General features: G+C 41.6%; 1 protein-coding gene across 2 annotated transcripts in view; it reads left to right on the top strand.

Moving 5' to 3' along the window:
- SEMA5A (semaphorin 5A) overlaps window positions 1-22,964 on the top strand; it is a 470,062-nt gene that overhangs the window by 86,068 nt on the left and 361,030 nt on the right. The window contains exon 2 of one of the 2 annotated variants that reach the window (XM_087443115.1): window positions 20,147-20,239. The exons of the other annotated variant lie outside the window; for it this stretch is intronic. The gene's annotated coding sequence lies outside the window, so the exon portion shown is untranslated. The remainder of the gene's footprint in view (window positions 1-20,146; window positions 20,240-22,964) is intronic. 2 annotated transcript variants of the gene reach the window in all.

Here is a 22,964-nt window from a genome sequence, read left to right as displayed (position 1 = left end):
ATGACAAGAGCAGCATGAATTTGATGAAACAACAAGTTCCATAATTTCTAGGAGCTAAAAAATATAAACTTGGAACATTTGGTACTGTTTCAAATTGATAAACATGTCAAGATGAGGACAACATCTTTCCCCTTTCCCCACAAAATGAAGATGTGATTGAAAATATTTTGCTCTGAGTTAGCAGCAAAATTTTCCTATTTGGATGTCTAGCATACTATGTTTTATTACATGCATTTTTAGAATCTTTAACGGAATACAGATTGAAATAACATATTTAAACATACCAATCATGTTTAAAGTATAAACATGCTTTAAAAAATACTTTAATATGTATTGCTATGGACTGAATTGTGTCTCCCCCACCCCAAATTCATATATTGAAGCCCTAACCCCCAATGTGATGGTAATCAGAGGTGGGGTCTTTGGGAGGTGATTAGGGTTAATGAGGTTATGAAGGTGGGGCCCTTGTGGTGGGATTAGTGGCTTTATAAGGTAAGATACTAGAGAGCTTGCTTCTTCTCTGTCTCCACATGTGAGGACACCACAAGAAAGTGATCATCTGCAAGTCAGAAAGAGACAAGTCCCCTCTTGTCCCCTCAGAAAGTCCCCTCACCGGGTACTGAATTGGCTGATATTTTGATCTTGAACTTCTAGCCTCCATATTTATGAAAAATAAATTCTGGTCGTTTAAGCCACCCAATCTGGTACCTTGTTATGGCAGCATAAACTGATTAATATACTTCTGTATATTGTTTCATGTTTGGGAGTATATTTAATCTGTAGAATGTGTTGAAATAGACAGTGAGATATTTGCTTAAACATGAACTGCTTTGTTCTATGTAAAAAGTAAAAGTCTCCATGCATGGTTTTATGGACATGTATTCTTATGAATTCATTGACAATTGTTCTAATCCATGAGCTGCTAACATAACACAATTTAGCAATACCTTGCTCATGCCTGTTCAAACAACCAGATCCTTCTATATTATTGCTAACATCAAAATCAAAATCTCCTAGTGCATGTTCTCAGGGGTGTTTTATATGACTTGTCAGAATTTTGAAAATAGATAATATTTGATGTGGTACTTTATAGTAATCAGAGGTCAATTGAGAAGTAAACTATCCATGATTAGTAACTGAGGATCAAATGTTGATGTTTTGATCATATGCGACTTGCTCTTATTTGATTAAGGCCTTTCCATCTTTAGAGCCACTGCAGAGTAGTGAATGGAAAATGAGAATCAGGTATATTGATTTTGTGCTGTAGTTAAAAATATTCATATTAAAATCAAGCATTTAAAATATATATTTATAGTTTATGATAGACTAGTTCAATTGATTAAACTATTACATAAATGTATTTTAAATGAAGTTATTTGTGTCACTCTACATTTAATAACTTGAGTTTTAATGATCTGTATCAGTTATCTATTAATATATAAAATATTACAACAAACTTCATGACTTAAAAGAACTTACATTTTTATCTCATTGTTTCTATGGGTCTGGAGTCTAGATGTGGTTAGCTCAGTTCTCTGCAATACTACAATCAAGTTCACTTGACTGGGGTTGGGATCTCATCTGAAGGCTTGATTAGGGAAGTATCTGCTTCTAGGTTCACTTGGGTTGTTGGCAAAATTCATTACCTTGTGGTTGTAGGACTGAGGGCTTCTTGCTAGAGGTTTCCTTCAGCTCCTAGTGGCTGCCCACAGCTCCTTGTCATGGGGACTTCTCCAGCACGCTGTAGGCTTCCTCAAAGCCAGCCAGGGAGAAAGAAACTCCAGCAAGGTGGATGCTGCAATCTAATATAATGTAATCACATAATCACTCATATTTTGTCACCTTTGCTCTGTTGTATTGGTAGAAGCAAGTCACAGGTCCCACCTACCCTCAGGGAGAGGGATCATGCAAGAGCGTGAACATGTGGAGGCAGGTATCCTGGGGGCCACCTTAAATTCTCTCTGAAACGTGGTCCGTCACTGGCTTTCCAGGAGACATTTCTAATTTTTAAAGAAAACAGTGTAATTATGGGCAAAAATAAAAAAAATAAGATTGAATATTAGATATTAACCTTATGCACTATGTATAGCATATAATAAATGCTACTTGTTTATTGCCTCTGGTATTGGTAAGAATCTTCCTGGCCGATATGGTATCTTGTGAAAGTAGATCAAATCAAGGGCTGAGTCTTCTGAGACTACCTGAATCCATTTTCATCCAACATAGCTTACCTTCTCCTAACTGAAGATGAAAGAAGCCTGTGAGGCTTTAAAGGATGTTACCGTTAATACAAATCTGATTGTAAAATGTGAACATCTCTGGTACTCCCTGCCCAAGGTTTTCAGCTTCTTACTCCTGCCTGTTAGCTGTCATTGGGTCCCCCAAATATTGATGCTCACACATGCTCCACAGACTTGGCACTGCCATCCTTGGCAATTCAGGGCTTCCTGTGATATATTTCACTGCAAACTTGGCTTTAAACGTGGAGATCCAGCCCTTTGTGGAGACCTTTCCTCGTCCATCCTGGAGCTTCAGCTTGCGGACTCATCATACAGGCCCAGAGCAGTTTGCAGCCTACTTCTGTGGTTTGATGGGCAATCTGACCATCATCTGCCTGAATTTACATGCTAGACCACACATGGATGCATGCCTGCCATCTGTATCTCATTAACAGGTTTATTATTGATATGCTTACACAGCAGAGTAGCCTAAAATTTGAGGAAAGGGCATCAGTGGCAAATGCTCATCTTAGTTTCAGGTTTCTGCTTTCTACATTATTCTGAAACATTGAGAAAGACTGCAAGACTGACCAGATCAATTTTTAGAACAAATCTACTATCACTAGGGAAAAAATGGGACCCATGTGTCATCAGCTCTTCAGACCTTTACATTTAGTAATGCATAACTGTGCCTCCCCATTCTCAAATAAAAGGAGAAATGCTGACTTTTAGAGAATAAGTTTTCTTTTCCTTTTGTACTTCATATGAAAAACTTGTCCTATGACCCTTTTAAAGCATGTGGTCCTTATATGCTACAAAGGGCATCAAATTGATAATTTTTAGTCTTTTTTTCTGGAAAAGTTGCTAGGAGGAAAAAATATCATGATAGGCGTAAAATGAGTCTTTGCAGTTATATAACACAAAGGAAGAAACCAAATTCCCAGACAACTAGATTTTCTAGACCTGAAATGGGCCTTAAAGAAAATAATCTGACATACTTACTTCATTTTATACATTTAACAACGAGGCCCAGAAAAGTAAAGTTATAGACACAGGCTCATAGAATAGATGAACTCCAACACTCTTGGCGGTCACCAAGAAACAATTCCGTTTGTTATAAAGATAATAATGTTGAGCACCAACTTTGAGCCAGGAACTTGGCATGCATGGTTTTTAAAGCTCATAACTTTCCTGTAACCTGGTTGCTGTCATCTTCCCACTTTTACAGCAGAAGAAACTCAAGAAAGTTAAAAAAAAAAAGTCCATGCTACGCAGGTAAAAAGTAGTGACAAGGTTTGAACTTGGGTCCTGGGGTCCTTCCTACTCCTCTGGGGAGCTTTTTGGAAATTTTCTTAAAAAAGAGGGAGCACGGTGCAAATTTACTCATGCACAGCCGTTACAGATGGCACATTCTCCTGTTTCTTCTAAGTGACTTTGGAAGTTCTGAGCCAGTTTGTACCTTCACGAATTGACCTTAGAAGTAGTAGGTTTTTAGCACAAACAGAAGATCTGGCATTTCCAAAAAGCTCTGAAATAGGTACATGGTGGGGCTAATGTGCTAGAATTGATTTAGAAAACTTAGAGAGTAACAGCGTGAAGACTCTAGAAGCTTTCAGTGTCCTGGGGCATATTCACAACTAAGACTAAGGAAGTTTCATGGGGAGATAAAAGGCGAGTTTCATCTCTTTGTAGGACGGTCTGAGCCCGGTACCTCTGAGGATGTGTCTGTTTGATCCTGTTCTCTTTTGGGGCGGCAGGCCTCTCTGTTGTCATTTAAACACCTCATTGAAAGGTAATTTCCAAATGGTTTTTAAATGCTGTCTGGTGAGGTCCGGTGCTTCTTAAAGTTCCCCAGCACTGGGTTTTCCCCCTGGCTTTGAATCACAATGTTTATTTTTAAAAGCTTTCGTGGTTCCACCCCTCTGGGGTGTTATTGCAGCTGGACCGACTTAGACTTCTCTCCTCTCCTCCAGCCCTTTTGTGGTTTGGGGTACAGTCCTGCCGCATTAGGACCGGGCCGGAGGGACAAGAGGCTAAGACCACGGACACGTCTGCTTTTTGTTAGCACCTGAAGTCACAGGTGTCCCTAATTGTGCTCTGCCCGCTCACCAGATATGTTCTTCTTTTCTCCTTGTCCTCTCGCCTCTCTGTGTTCTCCTTGAATTCCCTTGAAAGTTAGGGTTTTTAATTTTCTAGTGCTGTATGTTTTGTTCTCTGCTTCCAATTACCCCTTCCTTTTCCCTAGCCAAATGCTGATTCTCACCTGCACCCAGAGCCTGACGCTTGTCTTTACAGAAGCAATTATTTGCAGCCAGTTGCAGAAGAGAGATTAAACTTCCCAGGAAGGCACCGTGACACGTATTTCCCTCCTTGGCGGGGCCAGGGACGGAGCAGCTCTTTGTGGAGCTGAGTAGCAAGGAACGCAAACCCTGCTGAAAGATGAAGCTGGAGAGTGGAAATTCTGCAAGGAACCCAGAAAGACTTGCTTTAATTAGAATTTATGCCCCAATCTAAGTCCTGTAGCTACTGGCCTCTCGGAAACAAAGAGCTGGCTCCTGCTGTAATGGGCAGCTAGGGAGACCTGATTCTGTAAGCACCTACTTGGCATAGTCCTCAGACCCTTGTGATCGCCTTCTCCCCTCAGTGCTTTGCACATTTAAGGATCTGCAGATAATGTGTCCCCTGCTGACCCACTTTCCCTTCCCAGAAGGGTCTTCTGTAGGTTTTAGTCAAATATCAACCATTTCTCTGGTTTTCATTTCAGAATTTTAGTGGTGCTTAAGCCTTCCTTTCATGTTGCCACCGGATCTCTTTAAAGCTCTCGGTTAATTTATATACATACGTGTCTTTATTTTAGCATCTCGTATTCTGAGACATCAGGGAATGTTTAGAGCCAGGTTTGGCTGAAAAGCCAGATGGAATAGGCATTTAAAAAAAAATGCTCACAATTTCTTATTATAGGATTGCTTGATCCCAGTTTGAATCCCTTTTCCTGTTTGGGCCCATTCATGTTGGCACACTGCCTACTAGTCTTGATGCTTGCTCTAGAATAAGCCGAGAATATGCTAACTAACTGGGAAACTCTGGGAGAGGTGTGGTGAGTTTGTAAGAATCACAGCCTCAGGGTATAGGCAAGAGAAAGCCCTGTCTGATGCTGATGGAATGAAAATTCCATGCTTGACTCCTCTCCATATAACTTTTGGGTTTGGTTTATTGCTCTTACAGATTATTTTGATTTTATTTATAAATGCGTGTGGGGAGCCTACCAACTCATATTTTTGTGATCATGGTAGAAATTACTATTCTTGAACCTGGAAAATCGTATGTGCATTGCTTTATCAGTATGTTTTCCTAGTCTGAGGACCCACGTGAACCATTTCTGTTATTTTTGCTCACTTTCTGTTGACGACTAACGGTGTACAGGTGGAGGTGGAGAAAGACGCTCAATTTTTTTTTTATTATAAAAGGAGTAAAGTAATTTAAAAGGAAGTCAGTTTCATTCCAAAGGTAGTACTTATAGTTCTTCAGATTGTAAGAAAAGCGGAGAAGTGTCTAGACAAGAAGAGCTGAAGACCTCCTTATTCTATGGCATTTATGGATTGCTTTGTTTTGTTTTTAATGTTAAAGACCTCCATGTACTAAAAGTGACTCAATTAAATTATGATAAGACTTTCCTAGGCTGGAAAAAACAGAACTCGCCGTTCTGTCTCAGTTTAACTTTTTCTCCTTTATACACTGTGGAGCAAGCACTTTCCTATCTGACATGTAACAGATGAGAATATGTCAAAGGGGGCTACGTGTGACGTGTGTTGGTATTTGGAAGTTCAAGTTAAGAGCCTCGGTTGTCAGGAATATATTATCACAAGTGTAATGAGAGACAATCAACTCTTTAGACTGTAATCATCCCTTAACTTGAGGAAGCAAGGATCATTATCTGGTGCAGAAGACATGGTCTGGTTCACATTATATAACAAGAGCTCTGAAGAGTCCTGCCAGCCAAAGCCAGAGCCTCCATTTGGCAAGAGACCTTGGCCACCAGCCTGTCATCCCCGATGCTCGGTAATTGTCCGGATTTCTGTTTCTGAGGGGTCTAATTTTCACTCCAGGATGACTTCAGAAAGGTCTCTGCCCACGGCGGTTAATGCCAGACAGTCAGGCACCAGGGGCTCCCACAGCTTGCTGCTAGCAAGATGAGTTATGCACTTCTCTGGAGCAAGAGGGCCAATATTTTGCTTTTCAGGAAGGATCAGGTAGCTTGTGTCTTTGGAGTTTCTATTGCCTGACCCCTGATCTCCTTCATCAAGGTGGTTACTCCTCTGAGTGACGTGCGCTTCACTCACACCATCCTGTAGTCCGGTGTCATGTCAATCGGCTCTGACGTTCCTGTGTAGAGCTGGGGACATGTTATGGTGTTCTGTCTATTGCACGTGTCCTTCGGTGTGTACAGTCTATCTCGTTCTTCATGGGACTCATGCTCTCTAAGTTCATGGTGGACACTGAATTAGCTAACACTGAGCCATTGCTTCCAGGGAATGAACAGGGTTAGGCTCCTGTGAGCCCCTGGTCGCAACATCTTCATCAACCCATCAATAAGGAACCTTGTTTTATGCGTGTTTCTGTTTAAAGACACCTTATTTAGTAGATAGTTGATTCATTAGCTTTGAACTTACAGCCAATAGCACATTTTGGGATTACAAATAAATTTTAGTGAGTAGATGAGTTTGCAAAATGGGATCAATGAATAATGAGGATCCATTGTTTTCTTTTTCTTTCATGAACATCAGTTACCATAGGAAAGAATTAATGTCTGGAGTTACCTGCCTCCTTTTGCGATCTGAATCCTATAGGTGCAAAGTTGATGTTTAAGCTTGTGGTAACGAAGCAGGATTTTCTGTCCGTTACTGTGTCAGTGGTGCCCGCAGCATCACTGGTGGAAGACTTCACAGCCTCTGAAGCAGCTCTCGGGACACTCCTTCTTCCTGGGCGATGAATTAGACCCCTTTGGAAGCTTTCCCACCTGTCCTTCTGAGGGCATCATTGTATCTGGACTTCCATGCTTCTGCATCAACCTGAAAGAGAATAATGATTTTGGAGCTTTTTAAATAAATAGTGCCTTAATGAATAACAAGCTGGGTGAGGAAACCAGGCACATCTACCTAGCAAGGTGTGAACAGCAAGTAAAGACAATTGTTACTTTATTGTTTAACACTGCACCTCCAGTTTCTTTTTAAAATTTTGTTTAGGGAGAGTATGGCTGGAATCTAAAAGACAGTTTTGTTTGGTCTGGGTTAAAGAATGTAGCCTCATTTGTGGGATCCCATCAACTTTTAACATGGCTGTGAAATTTCCTTCCAAAACACAGTACCAGCCTCCTTGCCCTGGTGGGAGCAATTAGGGCCAGGGTTGGAATAATCTGGGATGGAATACATTCTGCTTGCAAGATTGTGTATCATCAAGTGTGGTGGAACGCTGCCTGAGATTTAACAAAGGTTTCTCCCCAGGATCCTGACTTCTGTTGACAAGTCAAGGGCAGCTTTGGAATTCCTGCGCAGCATCTCGCTCTGGGAAACATCTCTCTCCTTGACAGCCATGTGTCTGTCAAAGCAAATTGGAATTGAGGAGAAGGGGGCTTTCAATTCTGGTGATTTCAGCCAGAATGAAGATGTCTTCTGAGCAGTGACAGTTTCAGGAGTGAATGTCCTTGAGGGAGGAAAGTTCATATTGTTGTAACTTCTCTGCCCTTCCCTTCTTTAAAATCTGTCATAGTGTAAGGAGCCCCAGTAGGGCCCATGCTGAGCCGTAGGGCTGAGAAAGGGAAATAAACTGGTGGAGAAGGTGAAGAAAGAGGGTGAAGGGAAGAGTCTGTTTCTGTTGACAGTTAATCATTTGATGCCAGGTGGATTAGGTGTAGGGCTAAAACCATTCAATTACTCAGATTTCCTTCATGATTATTGTTTTCTTTCCTCTACTGGATGATTCAGATAGAACCATTGCTGTTACTTGCTCTTCATACCTTGCAAGGTCGATGTGCCTTGCCTGTGAATGAGACTTCTCCTCTGCCATCCTGGGTTGAATGAGAAATATGATGGGGAAATTGACATCTTCCAAGGTTCACAGTGGAGAGAAATCATGAAACCTAGGCCTTCTCTGACCCTCCCCTTTCTCATCTCAGGATGGTTATGATCAATTTTCATCTTTTCAGTTTCTGTCTAAAAGACTCCTGTGTCCCCAGAATAGGAAAATAGAGAGACCTAATTTGAAGGGGGTGAGGAGTTTATCTCTATCAAGGAATGGCAGTAAACACCATGCTATTGCCTCAGGTTATGGTTTAGTGGTTTACCTTAGGAGTCTTTGAGAAAAGCAGCTGTCACCAAAATTTCATGCCACTTTTCTGATTTATAGCTCTTTTTCAATGTTTGGAAATGGGGCACGACTTGAGAAGTTGTCAGTGAATAATGAATGGCCGTGTGCAATCCGAATCACATGAAGAAGTTAATGGCCAACAGGGCAAGACATTTTGTTCCAAGTATAATAACGGGTCTTATCACCTCTGCACACAATGCTATCAGCTTTCCATTGGAATGAGGGGTTTTGTTTATGGTTTAATTTCCCTGGTGTTTACAGTGACTGCTGCATTGATAGGATAGTCTGTAATTAGATGATGGTTTCTCTGATGGGATGTGTGAGGAGAGATAGGCAGATGTTACATTAGCACTCTGCTGAGATGCTGGATGTCTCTGGTCGAAGAGAGGGCATGTGGATGAGAAGCCTAAAGTGACAAGAGCGTCTTAGTTTAACACTTGAGTCTATATAGTGTGGGGAAAAAAAAAAATCCCAAAGCAAGGACAAGTCTGTGTGCTGCCCTTGCTTGACTTTATTTTCTGCATCATTGTTTTGTCCTCTTCACTAGAGTTATACAGACCTTTCTTTAAGGCTCTGGACTCAATTATTAGGCTTGTTACTCCCATGGAGTAGCATCACTTCTATAGATCTAAAAAGTGGTAGATAGGAATTCTAACTATGAACTAACAGAATCAAAGAACATAAGAACATTGAGATTAAAATGCACATTTTGAAGTCAAGCACAAAATGCCCTCAAAAACATATTGATTTTCTGCTCTAAATTACCTAAAAAGCTTTTAAGTTTTTAACTTGGTAAATCACATCATAATTTCATGTTCATTTTGGCCAGAGCACATAGGTGTTTTCTAAAGCCACGTGTGAAATAGAAAATTAGATGGTGAGAGGGGAGCTCCTTTGAACTTCTCTTTTCTCTGCAGTTAACTGGGGAGAAGGGACACAGGAGTGAGTGTGGAGGGCTGTGGGTCAACAGGCAGCCAGCCAGGGGTCAAGCACTTTCAGGACACTGCACATGTGAAGGGGCCTGAACCCCACAGTTACAGAGAGAGAATAGAAACCCAGGAAGCAAACCTGTGGATTTTGTTTTCATCAATGATTGCAGAATTGAAACAGAGGAAACATTCCAGTTCAATTGAATATCATTAATTGAGAAATTGGAGTAATTTTTACTTACCCATTGGCCTGATATCCCTTAGTTTACTAAGGGGATTATCAGTATAAGCATGAGATTTACAAAGATGACCTTTGTATCACTAACGGAAAAGTACTTTTCTGACTGGTCCCTGTTGGTCCCCGGGTTGACCTTGTTCTTGTCTTGACTCTGTTCACGTGAGCAACAGTCTCTCCCTGGGGACATCGCTGAGCATGTAGAGAGGTTCTCAGGGCGGGGGAGGCAGCTTCCCCTAGGGTGTCTGTAGAGGGATCCTTGTAGATGCCGGTTGACTTAATAGACAAGAAGAGGGAAGATAAATCGGTATGTTTGCACAGGGGAGTCTGTGGTAAGTTTGGATTTTACAGGAGTTGAATAGGTTGTAAAAAAGCGAGCCCAGACCTTCATGAGTAGCATCGGAAAGCTTCTGAGACTGAAAACCTGCCAAAGAGAGGTGAAAAGAGACTTCAGTTCTGAGTGAAGATGGGATCAAGGCAAACCTAGAGCCTCTGAGCCAGGAAGACGTGATTCTCTCTCATCAGGACTTTCTCTCCCATGCAGCCACCATCCACCAACTCCTCTCTGGGTGCTCTGAGTGCCTGGTATGTTCTAGACCTGGAGGAGGATCAGACAGCATCTAGGTTCCACCCAGGTTAATTTGCTCTGTTTTTCTGGGTGTTTTTGATTTATGTCAGATCGGATGATGTGATGTCAAATTGGAAGAATATCTCTAGAAGCTAACTTGAGGGTCGTGTGCTGGTCTGTTACCATTTACACACACCCTGAAAAAAATGAAGGCAGCCTCATCAAATGTCTTTCTTGAAAGCGCTCATTTACTTAGATCTGGCCTCGGGGATTCAAAGTTGAATAGGACATGATGACTGCCCCTGACAGGGGGCAAATAAACAAGAGAGGGTGATATGAGATAACCAGAGGTGGGCGCTGGGTGTCCTGGTCTCAGAGGAGAGGCAACTACCTCACACGGGGACACTGGGGACACATGCAGATTCCAGAGAGCCAGCAGGAATGCAGGAACAGCTCTTAGGATGAATGGCTTGAGTGATGAGGTCAAGCCAATACGAAATAATCTAAAGGGTGAGAAATAGAGAGTTCTGGATTCAGATTGATAAATAAACTTCATAAGTACCCCAAGGAAGGGAGTTACTGTCTCCGCAGCTTATAAAATCAAAAGAAGAACACAAACCAACACCAGTGGTCAGATTAATACTGTTCATCCCACAAAGCCGGGGGTGGGGGGGGTGGCTCCTTGAGAGCTTATGGAAAGGAAACACAGACCAACCCCACTACTGGGGGCAGGGAGAAGGGGCAGGGCAGACACTCCCTGAGTGTTTACCATGTGTCGGGTAAACCTACGGCTTCACCTGTGTTGGCACTTTTGCTGGCAGAGCCTGACAGTGGAAAATAATGAAACTCCATTTTCTAAAACATGGTTTGCATTTCAAACTGGTCTTTCTTCCTTTCCAGTTAGTTGAACGGAGTGGGCTTTTATTGCTTACTGGTTGTGATTAACTGTGGTTCCTTTAATAATCAGTAAGCTCAGAAATTTCCCAAGATTCTTCAACACTCCTCTCCCAGGTTTGATATTTTAGGTCCACATTGTCGCTCATCAAGGATGGGGAGAGGGACGCAGGTAGAGGGAGCGCCCTTAAGTCAGGATCCTGGGCTGAAAATTTTAAGGGTGTGTGTTGCGAAGAAAATGAAAGAAGCATCTTGACTCATACAGAGGAGGGTTCCTTTCCGGAGCAGGTTTACATCAGGACACGCCGGCCTTCTGGTTCCGTTTAACGACTTTGATTTGATCAGATTGTCTGCTTGATGGAGGCTGCAGGATGGGCAGAGCAGCTTCGTTACTAATCAAAGGCAGCTGACGTGGTTGTTTTTACATTAGTGAAGCTGTGCTGGTTCTTGGGGAGGAAGTTTCAGTACAGTTCGTGCTAAAATGGATGACATAACTCATTGCCAAATGTAAAAAAAAAAAAAAATCTTTGTATTCCCCCGCATGTGTAAACACTCTAAACACAGCAGTGTTTATCAGAAGGTAAGACACCATCTGGTTTAATGTGTAGTAGCCTATTTCTTATTTTTAGCACTAATTTATATTGAGAGGATGACAAATGGAACAGAATTAGATTTTTGGTGATGCAGCACACCCAGGGATTCATATAGTGTTAAGCCTTCTGTAGTTTCAAAAATGTGAAGCAAATGCTTAGGTGGAAAGACTCCCATCTCTGAGCAACTTGGCCATACACCTTAATGGAAAATGAGATGCATCTTTCCCTTCAGCCTTGGTGCCCACCTTTGACAATGGAAGACCCAACAAGTCCTTGGGACTGATTTTAGCAGGATTTAAAAGTGTTTTATTCTTCATGTCTTTAGAGAGATGAATGTTCTGAAATGACTTCAGAGTATTTGCTGGATTTAAGCCAAAACACAACACCATAGTTTGACTTCTAAGTCAAAACACAATTTGCTCAGCCCAGATCACCATATACCGTGTAAAACAGCAGCATTAGAGTCTGGGCACATAAAATAAATGAAGTCATGGAAAATCCAAAATTGACATAGCCCAACATGCATATTGGATTGGCTTGAGTGGGTTTGTACTAATCTGATTGCCCTTACGAAGTTAAAGAAAAAGATCTTTTCATTGCTCTCTACTGAGTTGGAGAGAGAGCGTCCTTTATAGCTATAAACTTCTAAAAAACTGCTGTCTGTTTTTTTTTTTAGGAAAATATTTTTCTGAATGATTTAACCCACTGCCATTTCACTAGCAATTCATTGTGAATTTCACAGTCAGCCATCTTTCCAGGGATAAATAAGCCCCTTTTCTCCTTCAAGCTTGCAGCAGACCCTTGTCTGCCTTAGTTCACCTTTGTTCTGGGGAGGTTTTGGTGCCAGTTGTGGGTTTAATCTGTGGCAGACATTTCCCTTTTCCTATGTAATGACCGAAGGGCTGATATAGGAACCCAAACCCTTCCTGTTGGCTTTAAGAGAAGTTAAGTAACAATGGTAGTTAAATAATTTTTTTAGAGTTAAATCTTGACCTTAGTATTAAATCTTGAATTTAGATTTAGAGTTGAGTCTTTAATCTCTTTTGTGTGGGCAGGCTACTGCATACAGGATAAGTCTTGTTGGATGTGTTGTTCTGAATAAGTAGGAATTGAGACACCACATTTTTCAAAAAGCCTGGGACACCCTTCTCTTTCTGGGTGCGGAGATTGTAGTCTACAGAGGATGGATCAATTTAGCTATCAAAATGAAAGCTCAGAGGCCGATTGCCCATGCAAATTAACCACTTGTGCAAGCACTTCAAAATGGCCTGCATGAAAAGCGAGGCTGCCCTTTGAAAATTTGGCATATGGTGGCAGAAATAAGAAAATAGTCGCTATTTGGAGACATTGGTCTCCTTAGAGAGCTGATTTTAGAAATTGCTCATTTTGAGCAGTTGCTTAGTTTTTGGCAACTTGTTTGCTTTAATAAAGAAGTCGTTTCTGCCCCTCTTCTTTTCCTTGGCTGCCATGCCTCTAGCAGCTCAGAACACATCTCATTGTCTCACGTGGGAGTAAAGGAATAGGAAGCATTTTACTCCAGCTTTATTCCAGTTACTGAGGCAATATATCTGTTCCAGGGTTAGCAATTCCTACCAGCCATAAATACTCAACAAAGGATGATTTGCACGAAGACTAAATGGGAAAACAATTGGGTTTCTTTCTTCCCAAATGTTGTTAGGATTAGTCAACGCTTTGAGAAATGAAATCCCCACTTTCCGCCTTCTTTTTTCTGTAGGTCTCAGCTGTGTTTGGTATTTCTAAACCATCACATTTCACAGTGACTACTGTCTGATGGAGGAGGAATCTTGGGGTGGATCTGGGTGTGAAGGCTCCAAGTAGAAAGCATATTTCTCTTCCTTGTATATCTTACTCTTTGGATACAACTTTCAGAAGTGTCTGCTCTTCTGTTCAGGGAGGTAGCATTTGCCTCTGCTGGTCTCAGAGCCAGATGATTGCATCATTAAATGACCCAAACCTGAGGTCATGTATCCCCATTGAGGACACACTGTCCATGAAGCCTTGGCCATCACTAGAGCTAGTCTCCGGGTGTTCCTAAGACAGCCAGAGATTTAAAGAAGGGAAATTATGACATCTGGCACTTGCCTTTTTTAAATGTACATGAAATAGCTACGAAAGAGATTCTTTATTAAATGGTCTTGATCAATATTTGGCATTATTTGTACAGAAAATAATCAGCTAGTTAACTAAAAAGATCATTTCTGATTTGGGGAAAGCTATTCCAAAGGGCAAATTCCTTGAGGACAGAGCCATGCAACTATGGCATCATGCATGTCATTCTTCAATATGTCCTGTACTCAACTGGAATAATGTCCTATTAGCCATGTGTACTCATACGAAAAGTAACACAAAACATTTATTTGCTTTTTTGGATTCAATATTATAGTATAGTTACAACTCTGAAGACCTGATTTTAAATGTTTTGTTTTTTTCTCCCTGTACATTCATTGTATCACACATTTTTGTGTAAGATCTCTAACCCTCTAAAGCCACAGCTATTTGCAGTGATGTTGTCCCTATGGAAACACGACTTGATTCACATGCTGTTTGCAAACGCAGAGTTTGGCTGGGGTGCAGCACAGATGCCATACACAGGCCAGTGCAGCAAACCTAGAGGTGAAGGAACACCTTTCCAGGATCCTGAGAGGTGGGCCACTACATCACATCCCTTTCTAACACTGCTCTCCGTATTTGCACATCATAATGTCAAATGATGTTCAAAGTTTAAGTAGTGATATTGAACAAATCAACAGACCTATCTTTAAAAAAAACCAAAACACTAAATTTTTAAATTTGAATTCTGACCCTGTCTTGAATGTAAAGCAGTCGGCAATCTTATACTTGGGGAGATCAAAATGAACCTGCTCCATAGGCCAGCGTCTGACACCTGAGGCATCTGCCAGGAGCTAAGGGACAGGTGGCTGCTCCTCAGCACACACTCGGGATGGCACTGTACAGACCACTACTTTTATCACGTACTTTCTTCGGCATCTCAAGCTTTATGTGCATTTTGGCTTTTCCTCTTCATAGTGTTTTTTTTTTTTTTTTAAATTGAGGTCATTGGTTTATAACATTGTATAAATTTCAGGTGTACATCATTATATTTCGAATTCTGTATAGACTGCATTGTGCTCACCACCAAAAGTCTAGTTTTCATCCATCACCATACACATGTGCCCCCTTACCCCTTTCGCCCTCCCCCTGCCCCTTCCCCTCTGGTAGCCACCAATCTGTTCTCCATACCTATGTTTGTTTGTTCATTTTCCACGTTTTCTTGATGCTGGAGTTGGCGCTCAGGAACGTGAGGGCGCTAGGAGCAGAGGTTCTGCCCTCCTCCCTCTGGCCGGAGCCCAGCCTGTCCGCGTTGTTTGTGTCCTCCAAAGTCTGCACCTGTTTGGAGCACCCACATATCTCTGCAGCTGCTTCTGTTTATTTCTATCCCCTCCCTCCTTTTCTCACATGGCTGTGTCCTTCCCTTTCCCTTGTCCCACTCTCCTCTCTGCCATATTCCCCTGATGCCTCCTTCTCCGTTTCTGTTGCAGCACTTCCTTTTCTTTTCTGAATGGCCGGAGGTTTTGGAGGACCCCCAGCCCACAGGCCCCTGCCTTGCTCCCAGGCAGCATCTGGCTTTACCCTGAATGTCCGCTGTTGGTTTCTCCAAGTACCGTCCAGGGGGGCACACCTGTTTGAAAGGAACGGCAGAGACTGTCAGGTGACTTCATGCAGGACAGTGTCAGAAAGTGGAGCGGTGTGCACAGAGAGAATGAACGGATTTTCTTTAACCCCCAGTCACCTCTGAGTGGTGGATTGTCCAGACAGTTGCTGTCCACCAAACCAGTGGCATTGGACTAATGAGCTAACAACAGTAATGTCCTTTACTGATTTTATGTTTTAATTCCCAGTAAGAAAATTCTGACTCTCATTGTTTACATTATTGTTGTATATTCAAAGACATTCATTACTCATTTGGTTTCTGGACAACTAATGTTTTGCAAAACTGGGCTATGATTTATAGTCTTTAAAAAAAAACATTTTAAAATCTAAAGTTCTCCTGTGCAGTGTCTTGCCCATGGTTTCTCCCTTTCTTGTCTGTTCTCTGCAGAGCTGCCATATTGATTCTCCTAAACACCACACCCATCTTGGCATTACAGTGAGCCTCCAATGACTCCCCTTCCTTTGGGTGAAGTCTCATCTCTTTCTCCTGTTAACATTCTCTGACTGTCTGCTTTTCTAGTCTGCTAGCTCCCTGGAGTGGCTCCTCTGAGCCATCCTCCCACCTGGCCATGCATGGGAGTGGCCTTGGAGATGGATAGCCTTGCCCAACCCCCTGCTGGTCCATGGGCTTCTGATGCCACTCCTCCCTGCTCCTCAACCTCCGCTTAAAACCCATTCTCCTCTTTGCTTCCTTGTTCTCCTTGCCAATTGAGCCCAAGGCCAGCTTTCCACCTGTGATCCTTGATGCCTTCCAGTCCTGATTTTCCACTTAGCAGAGTTGCTTTGTTTCACATGTCCCCATTCAGTCTGCACTCCTGCAAACTCCTATCTCGGGTGGCCCTACCATTGGGGTTTCCATCAATTCACCCTAACCCAGGGTGGTACCAGACATTCATGCCACAACTCAGCATGGTTCTGGCCAAAATGGCTCTTTGTTCCATCTGAGGATTTGCAGGTATTCCTGTCTGGTCCACCATTTGCTTCACCTGCAATGCAGCCCACTCAAATATACTTCATCATCTCTTTTAGTATCCTACCCATCCCTCAAAGCCCAGATCACGTTTTTCTTCTACTAGGAAGCTTTCCCTGACTGTTCTGCCTGGAAATAACCTCTGTTTGCTCCAATTTCATAGTATTTACTGAATTGTGTAGCAGGCAAATCATACAGTGTCTTGTGTGAGTTCCCAAGGGCATAATCAGTTCTTGCTTTGTCTTCTAACCACCTATCACGTATAGCCATGGAGTGTGCTGTGCATGGTGGTTAACTGACTGACTGACTGATAACGGGATGTCTCTCAGTTAAGTGCCATGCCACTGGCAAAATTCTTGCCACTTGGGAAACCCTAGCCCAACAGCTTTTAGGTTTCCTGAGCCTGCACCTGGTGGGGTTTCTTTTCATCCCTCCACTAAACATCTTTATCATGCCAGATGGTCTCATCCATTTTCATATTTGCTGTGATTTTCCTGTGGGATGATTTCTAAATTGAGCTCTTAAGACTGGCCTGGAATTTTAATTTTGCTCATATATCTGTAAGATAAAGGCCACCACTCAGCTGACCTTTGGTTTCTAGGAGAATTGTTTAAATCCACATTTTTCCTTATTTTGAATAGGAGGGGCAGGGAGAAGGCTGCATATTTTAGCAGAAAGCCATGTGTCGATGGGCACTTAGTAAGTTATAATTGATGTTTAAATTTTACTTATGCATTTCAGTTTAGAGACAATTTTAAGAGCCTGTGAGGATGGCTACAGGGTACAACTTCTCAGAAAGGTTTATTGTTGGAAAATCACAAACTGTTGGAGGGATGGTTGTGCACTTGTGTGCACAGCAGCAGGTTTTCCAAGGTGGGGCTCTAAGTTGAGAATTGAGAATTGATGCAGGGGTCTTAGGAGGTTGTTTCTTCTAAGGTTGATACTAAGCTAAAAGAGAAAAGAATAGGGTAATATGGAATTGAGTGAAATGGGAACGTTTACATATTAATAAAACATAAACATTTTCTTATTTAATGGGCAGTTAAGTATCCACTTTAAAATATTCTGACCTCCAGTCTGAGGCAACCCTCTGGGGCTTTGTAGTTTCTTTACCTTTTGACTTTCTTCTCAGTTTTCTGGAAAATATGTCACTGATTTATGATTTATACATCAGCTAAGTTATGACCTCACTTGGGGGAGGATGGGAGAGCTCAGCCTCCAGACCCGAAGGGAAGGGGCCATTGTCTGTGACTTGAGCTCAGCTCCTATTCAAGATCTCTGCTTCATTGTTGTGGTTTCTGCTCCTGAGCCTACACTGCTCAGCACATGTGGGTGTCATGTTGAATAGTATATATTCCTTTAGAGGGTGGAACGCCTACCCAGGCAAGGGCTGACCCTCCAGAGCAGAAGGTCCGGATGATGTCAGCTTGGCCATCATGTGCCAGGATGGTAAAATGTCTTTTTTACTGTTGATATAAACACAGGCATAGTAAAAACCTTTTGGGATGTATGCCCCTAAATCCTACTGCTGGAACTGGTTCCCAGTTTAGACTTCAGATCCTAAAGGGAGTTGTGTTGTCCCCCAAGCCACTTGAACTCTGTGTTGGGCATTCTGTCACCTGAGTGTTGCCTTTTCACAAGGAAGGGACTCGGTTTTGAAGTCTGAAGGTTGGGTCTGCAGTGTCTGGCTGTCCAGGCTGTGGGCTGTCCCTGCCTGGATTTAGCAGGGATGTTCTCTTCCTGCAGTATTTGGTGTCAGTGATTCTGAATTCTTACAATATCCTTTTGGTCTCTGTCTCCTTTGCCATTTAAGAGGATGGCTGTCCTCTGCAGGCGTGACTTGTGGATGTCCTAGGTGAGGGGCCACATCAGCTAATTTATGACCTCACTGAGGGAGGATAGGAGAGCTAGCCTCCAGACCTAATTATCAGCCCTGTTTTTAATTTAATTCTGACACATGGGAGCCTATAGGGATTGCCAGGTATGCATGGCAGTGACCAGTGGATCTGTCCAATTTTATTACTCAAATTTTGGTTAAGAGATAAACAAATACAATGAAATTTTAGTACTAATTGTAAAACATATTTTAGGGTTCAAGAGAGGAAGTTGGTGTATTCAAACATGCCATTTAATAAAGAAGTCCCAAAAACATATTCTTGCCACACCCAGAGGAGATATTTTTGATGTTGTGAGAAAGAAATTGGCCGCTCCTAGGAATTTTCCTGGACTGAGCATGCCTTCTTACCTTGGGGAGAGCTCCCTTACTCCTCTTTTGGCCTCAAGGATTTGCATCTGCAAATCCTCCTCCTTTCCAAAGGATGATGTCACTGATTTTCAAAGACTCAGCTGGGATCTGTGACGCTGCAGTGTTTGAGCGCACCTGGGCTGTGGGCGCCTTTGCGGGCAGTTCTGAATGTGTTGCTTTGGATCGCCCCCTTGCTTCTCATGAACTCACCAAAGGGAGCCTCATGGAGAGACAATGTCACCTAGCCACTGCCCTTTGGCCTCTGAACCTCAGGACTTCGAAATGGCATTTCAGCAGATATGAAATTTTACAAACTTCCAGATGCTGTAGTTCAGTTTATTTTCTGCAGGCAGATGGCCTTTAGATAATTACTGAAGTAGACAGTGTGGGAATCATTGCATAGAGGAATAGCCAGAATGTTCCAGAATGTTCCGGGAAGTTCTTCTCTCCCTTTCCTCGTCATCATTCTCAGCCGCTACCCACGTGTATGTGTTGGGATAGGCAACATCAGTGTGTCCCAGGTTTATGGCAGCCAGAAGCTGCAGAGTTTGGAGAGTGGAAAGAAACTACACGAACTGGGACAACAGAAAAAGCATGAGCCCCGCAGTGCAGTGTTTGAAGTAACAGGCATCTTTAACTAGTAATGGACACATTTCTTTTACAAATAAGAAATGGAAAGTAACCCATTTCTTCAGTTTCTGTCATACCTGGTTCTGGGGAGGCTGGTTTTTGTGGTAGTCTTTTCATCATATTACAATATCAAGTTTTTAGAATATTTATATGTTAAAGTGAATGAGGAGATTGGACAGCTTTACTTGATTTTAGTAAAGTGAACTGTTTTTATGGTTTACAGTTCTTTTACCTATAAAGTCTCATATTGTGTCCCAAATAAATTTATCTGTAAATAAAAATACAAACTCAAATTTCTGGCATAATTTATTCTACATCTTCTGCCTTTATCTCCTATATTTGAAATGCCATACTTAAGGTACTATATAGTCACAAAAACGGAATGATAGAGCCATCACGATGTGGGTAAATCTCCCACACAACAAATCTCCATTTGATGTTCAAGCTGAAAGTAATTCGAATGGGTTTGAAATGATGGTCCTTTTGGTTGTTTCATGAGCTTTGTTTTCATATGTTAAAAACGTTTGAATTTTTATTTCTCCTTTTCTGAAGAAAGAAATCCATTGGTGCACAAGGATACTAAGCTAGGGCTGTTGTATTTCCAAGCTGTCTTGGGTCACTCTGCTTTAAGTCTTATGTTGCTGAAGTAGCTCATGCTGGTTGTGCAGAGCATTAATGGAACTTTCTAGAATTGATAAACAATGACTACAGCCTCTTTTAAAATGGGTTAATAGGATCTCTGTTTTTTTTTCCTTTTCTTTTTTGAAGCGTTGGTGTGTGAGTTGGGCTTGAGCGCCCAGGTGGCTGTGGATCCTTAGTGTGATACATGATTGAGGAAACGCTCTGCCCTTTCCCTCCTGGGTAAGTCAGACACCTCAAGAAGAAGTGAAGAAGCCAACAGTTTTGTAGATTGAGATACTGTGATAGCTTATAAGCCCCACTTATCTCCTCTGTTAAAAATGGCGGTGAATGAGCAAGCTTTTAGAAAGAAACTGAGGCACAGAGAGGTTACATAATCTGCCCGAGATCTCACAAGTAGTCGAGGCAGAGCTGGGATTTGAATCCATGTCCCTAACTCTACTGCAGTACTACCTCTTAGCACTAGGAATGCCTTCTGAGAATAAGGACAGGCACACTTTTTTTTTTTTTTCTTACTGGAAATACTCCGGTCCTTAAAGAAAAGCTCACAATAAATGTTAAGAAATCAGTTTTCAAACAGCAATCTAAGTCAGGAGATAGCAAATTTTTTCTGAAAAGGGGGAGGTAGTAAATATTTTAGGAAATGCTGGCCATACAATCTCCATGTAACAACTCAACTCTGCGTTGTAGCACTAACACAGCACAGACAGCATCTAAGTGAGCAAACTTGGCTGTGTTCCAATAAAACTTTATAAAGACAGGTGGCAGGCTGAGCTGGATTTGGCTCACAGGCTGTAGTTTACTGAGCCCTGATCCACATGATCCTTGCAATGCTCAGAGATTCCACGGTGTTGAGAGTGAGGGTATGAGCCAGTAGGTATGAGTCCCTTAACAATATTTAGCCTGAATGCTCAGAATTTAATCATAAACCACTTTTAATGAAGTCTGCTGTAAATGCAAAAACCGACTCCTGGGGTTAGTGCATTTGTTGTTCCAATGCTTGACACTGTCTATGTGCCCCAAGTTCATTGGTCTGAGTCCCGGTACCTAGACTATAGCTTTGCTCACAGTAGGACCTGATAAGCATTGTTCTTTCAGTGTATTTTCTTATTCTAGAATATAGAGCTCATGATGAAACAAGTTCAGAGAGCATTTCCTACTTTGGTCTCCATATAGCTTCTAAATGTGACATTTTTATTTGGCACCCATACACATACTGCCACTTATACATATTAGGGCCAACATGCAATTATCTCGGGCTGTCTGAACAAGATTGAAATCCTTAAATCATGGGATAAAATGGCGATATTCTTTGCCACATACAATCAAATGAGGTGGTATTTTTGTTTTTTTGTATTTGACTTTTTCTTACAAAAGAATGCTTCTGACACCTTCAGACCTCTTTGACTCTCTACTGCACTGGGTATCACCTAAAAAGACAGGCAAAGGAGAACCAGTTAATTTGTGTTTCTTTAAGGAGTTTAAGCAGGGAACTGCTCTATTCATTCATTCATTCATAGAAATAGATAATTGTAGCAAGCGCATGAGCCTGATGTGGCAGAACTTTTGGAGACACGCCTTTTTCAAGAGCCACTGGTCCCTGGATACTTGTTTTATGAGTAATGGAAAAGTGTTCTTCACTTTAATAGTGATGATATAAAAAGTAAAATTCAAATTATAAAAGCCATGGAAAGCTATGTATGGTACCCTATTAACTAGAAAGAGCAGGTTGCAGAATAATATGTTTAATATAATTCCATTCATCTTAAAAACACACACACACACACACACACACACACACACAGTCCCTACACACAAGTACGTGTGTGTTATAAAGCCTACTAGAACATATTTCAATATATACCAAATTCTAAACGGATGATCTCTGGGGTTGAGGATGTTTGCACTTTATGGGCAATATATTCATGATCTAAGATTTTTGGGAGTATTGTATTTTTGCAATTTAAAAAAAAGATTAAAATAGTTAGTGCTAATTATGGAAATTATATAGAGGAAGGGGAAAAAATTCCCCCATGCTGCCTCCACCAAAGGCAACCACTGTTGTCATTTCATGTAGTCTTTTATAGTATATTTTTGATATGTAATTTAGAGTTGAAAGAACACTTGACATAAAATTTTGCATACTGCTTTTTTTTTTTTGGCTATAGCGAAGCTATTATTTTTTTTTTAATTTTTTGTTTATTGCAGTAACATTGGTTTATGACATTGTAAAAATTTCAGGTGTACATCATTGTACTTCTATTTCTGCATAGATTACATCATGTTCACCACCAAAATACTAATTACAACCCATCACCACACACATGTACCGAATTATCGCTTTCACCCTCCTCCCTCCCCCCTTCCCCTCTGGTAACCACCAATCCAATCTCTGTCCCTATGTGTTTGTTTATTGTTGTTATTATCTACTACTTAATGAAGGAAATCATACGGTATTTGACCTTCTCCCTCTGACTTATTTCACTTTGCATTATACCCTCAATGTCCATCCATGTTGTCACAAATGCCTGGATTTCATCGTTTCTTATGGCTGAGTAGTATTCCATTGTGTATATATACCACATCTTCTTTATCCATTCGTCCCGTGATGGGCACTTAGGTTGCTTCCAAGTCTTGGCTATTGTGAATAACGCTGCAATGAACACAGGGGTGCATGTACCTTTACAAATTGGTGTTTTCAAGTTCTTTGGATAAATACCCAACAGTGGAATAGCTGGATCATATGGTAGTTCTACCCTTGATTTTTTGAGGAATCTCCATACTGTTTTCCATAGTGGCTGCACCAGTTTGTACTCCCACCAGCAGTGTATGAGAGTTCCCTTCTCTCCACAACCTCTCCAACACATGTTGTTTCCTGTCTTGTTAATTATAGCCATTCTGACGGGCGTGAGGTGATATCTCATTGTAGTTTTGATTTGCATTTCCC

The sequence above is a fragment of the Ceratotherium simum genome, chromosome 18 (genome assembly GCF_057802395.1).
Source record: "Ceratotherium simum simum isolate JZ-2026a chromosome 18, ASM5780239v1, whole genome shotgun sequence".
Lineage (NCBI taxonomy): Eukaryota > Metazoa > Chordata > Mammalia > Perissodactyla > Rhinocerotidae > Ceratotherium > Ceratotherium simum.
The sequence above is the reverse complement of the archived record's forward strand: the minus strand, read 5'-3'. Positions and strand labels throughout refer to the sequence as shown.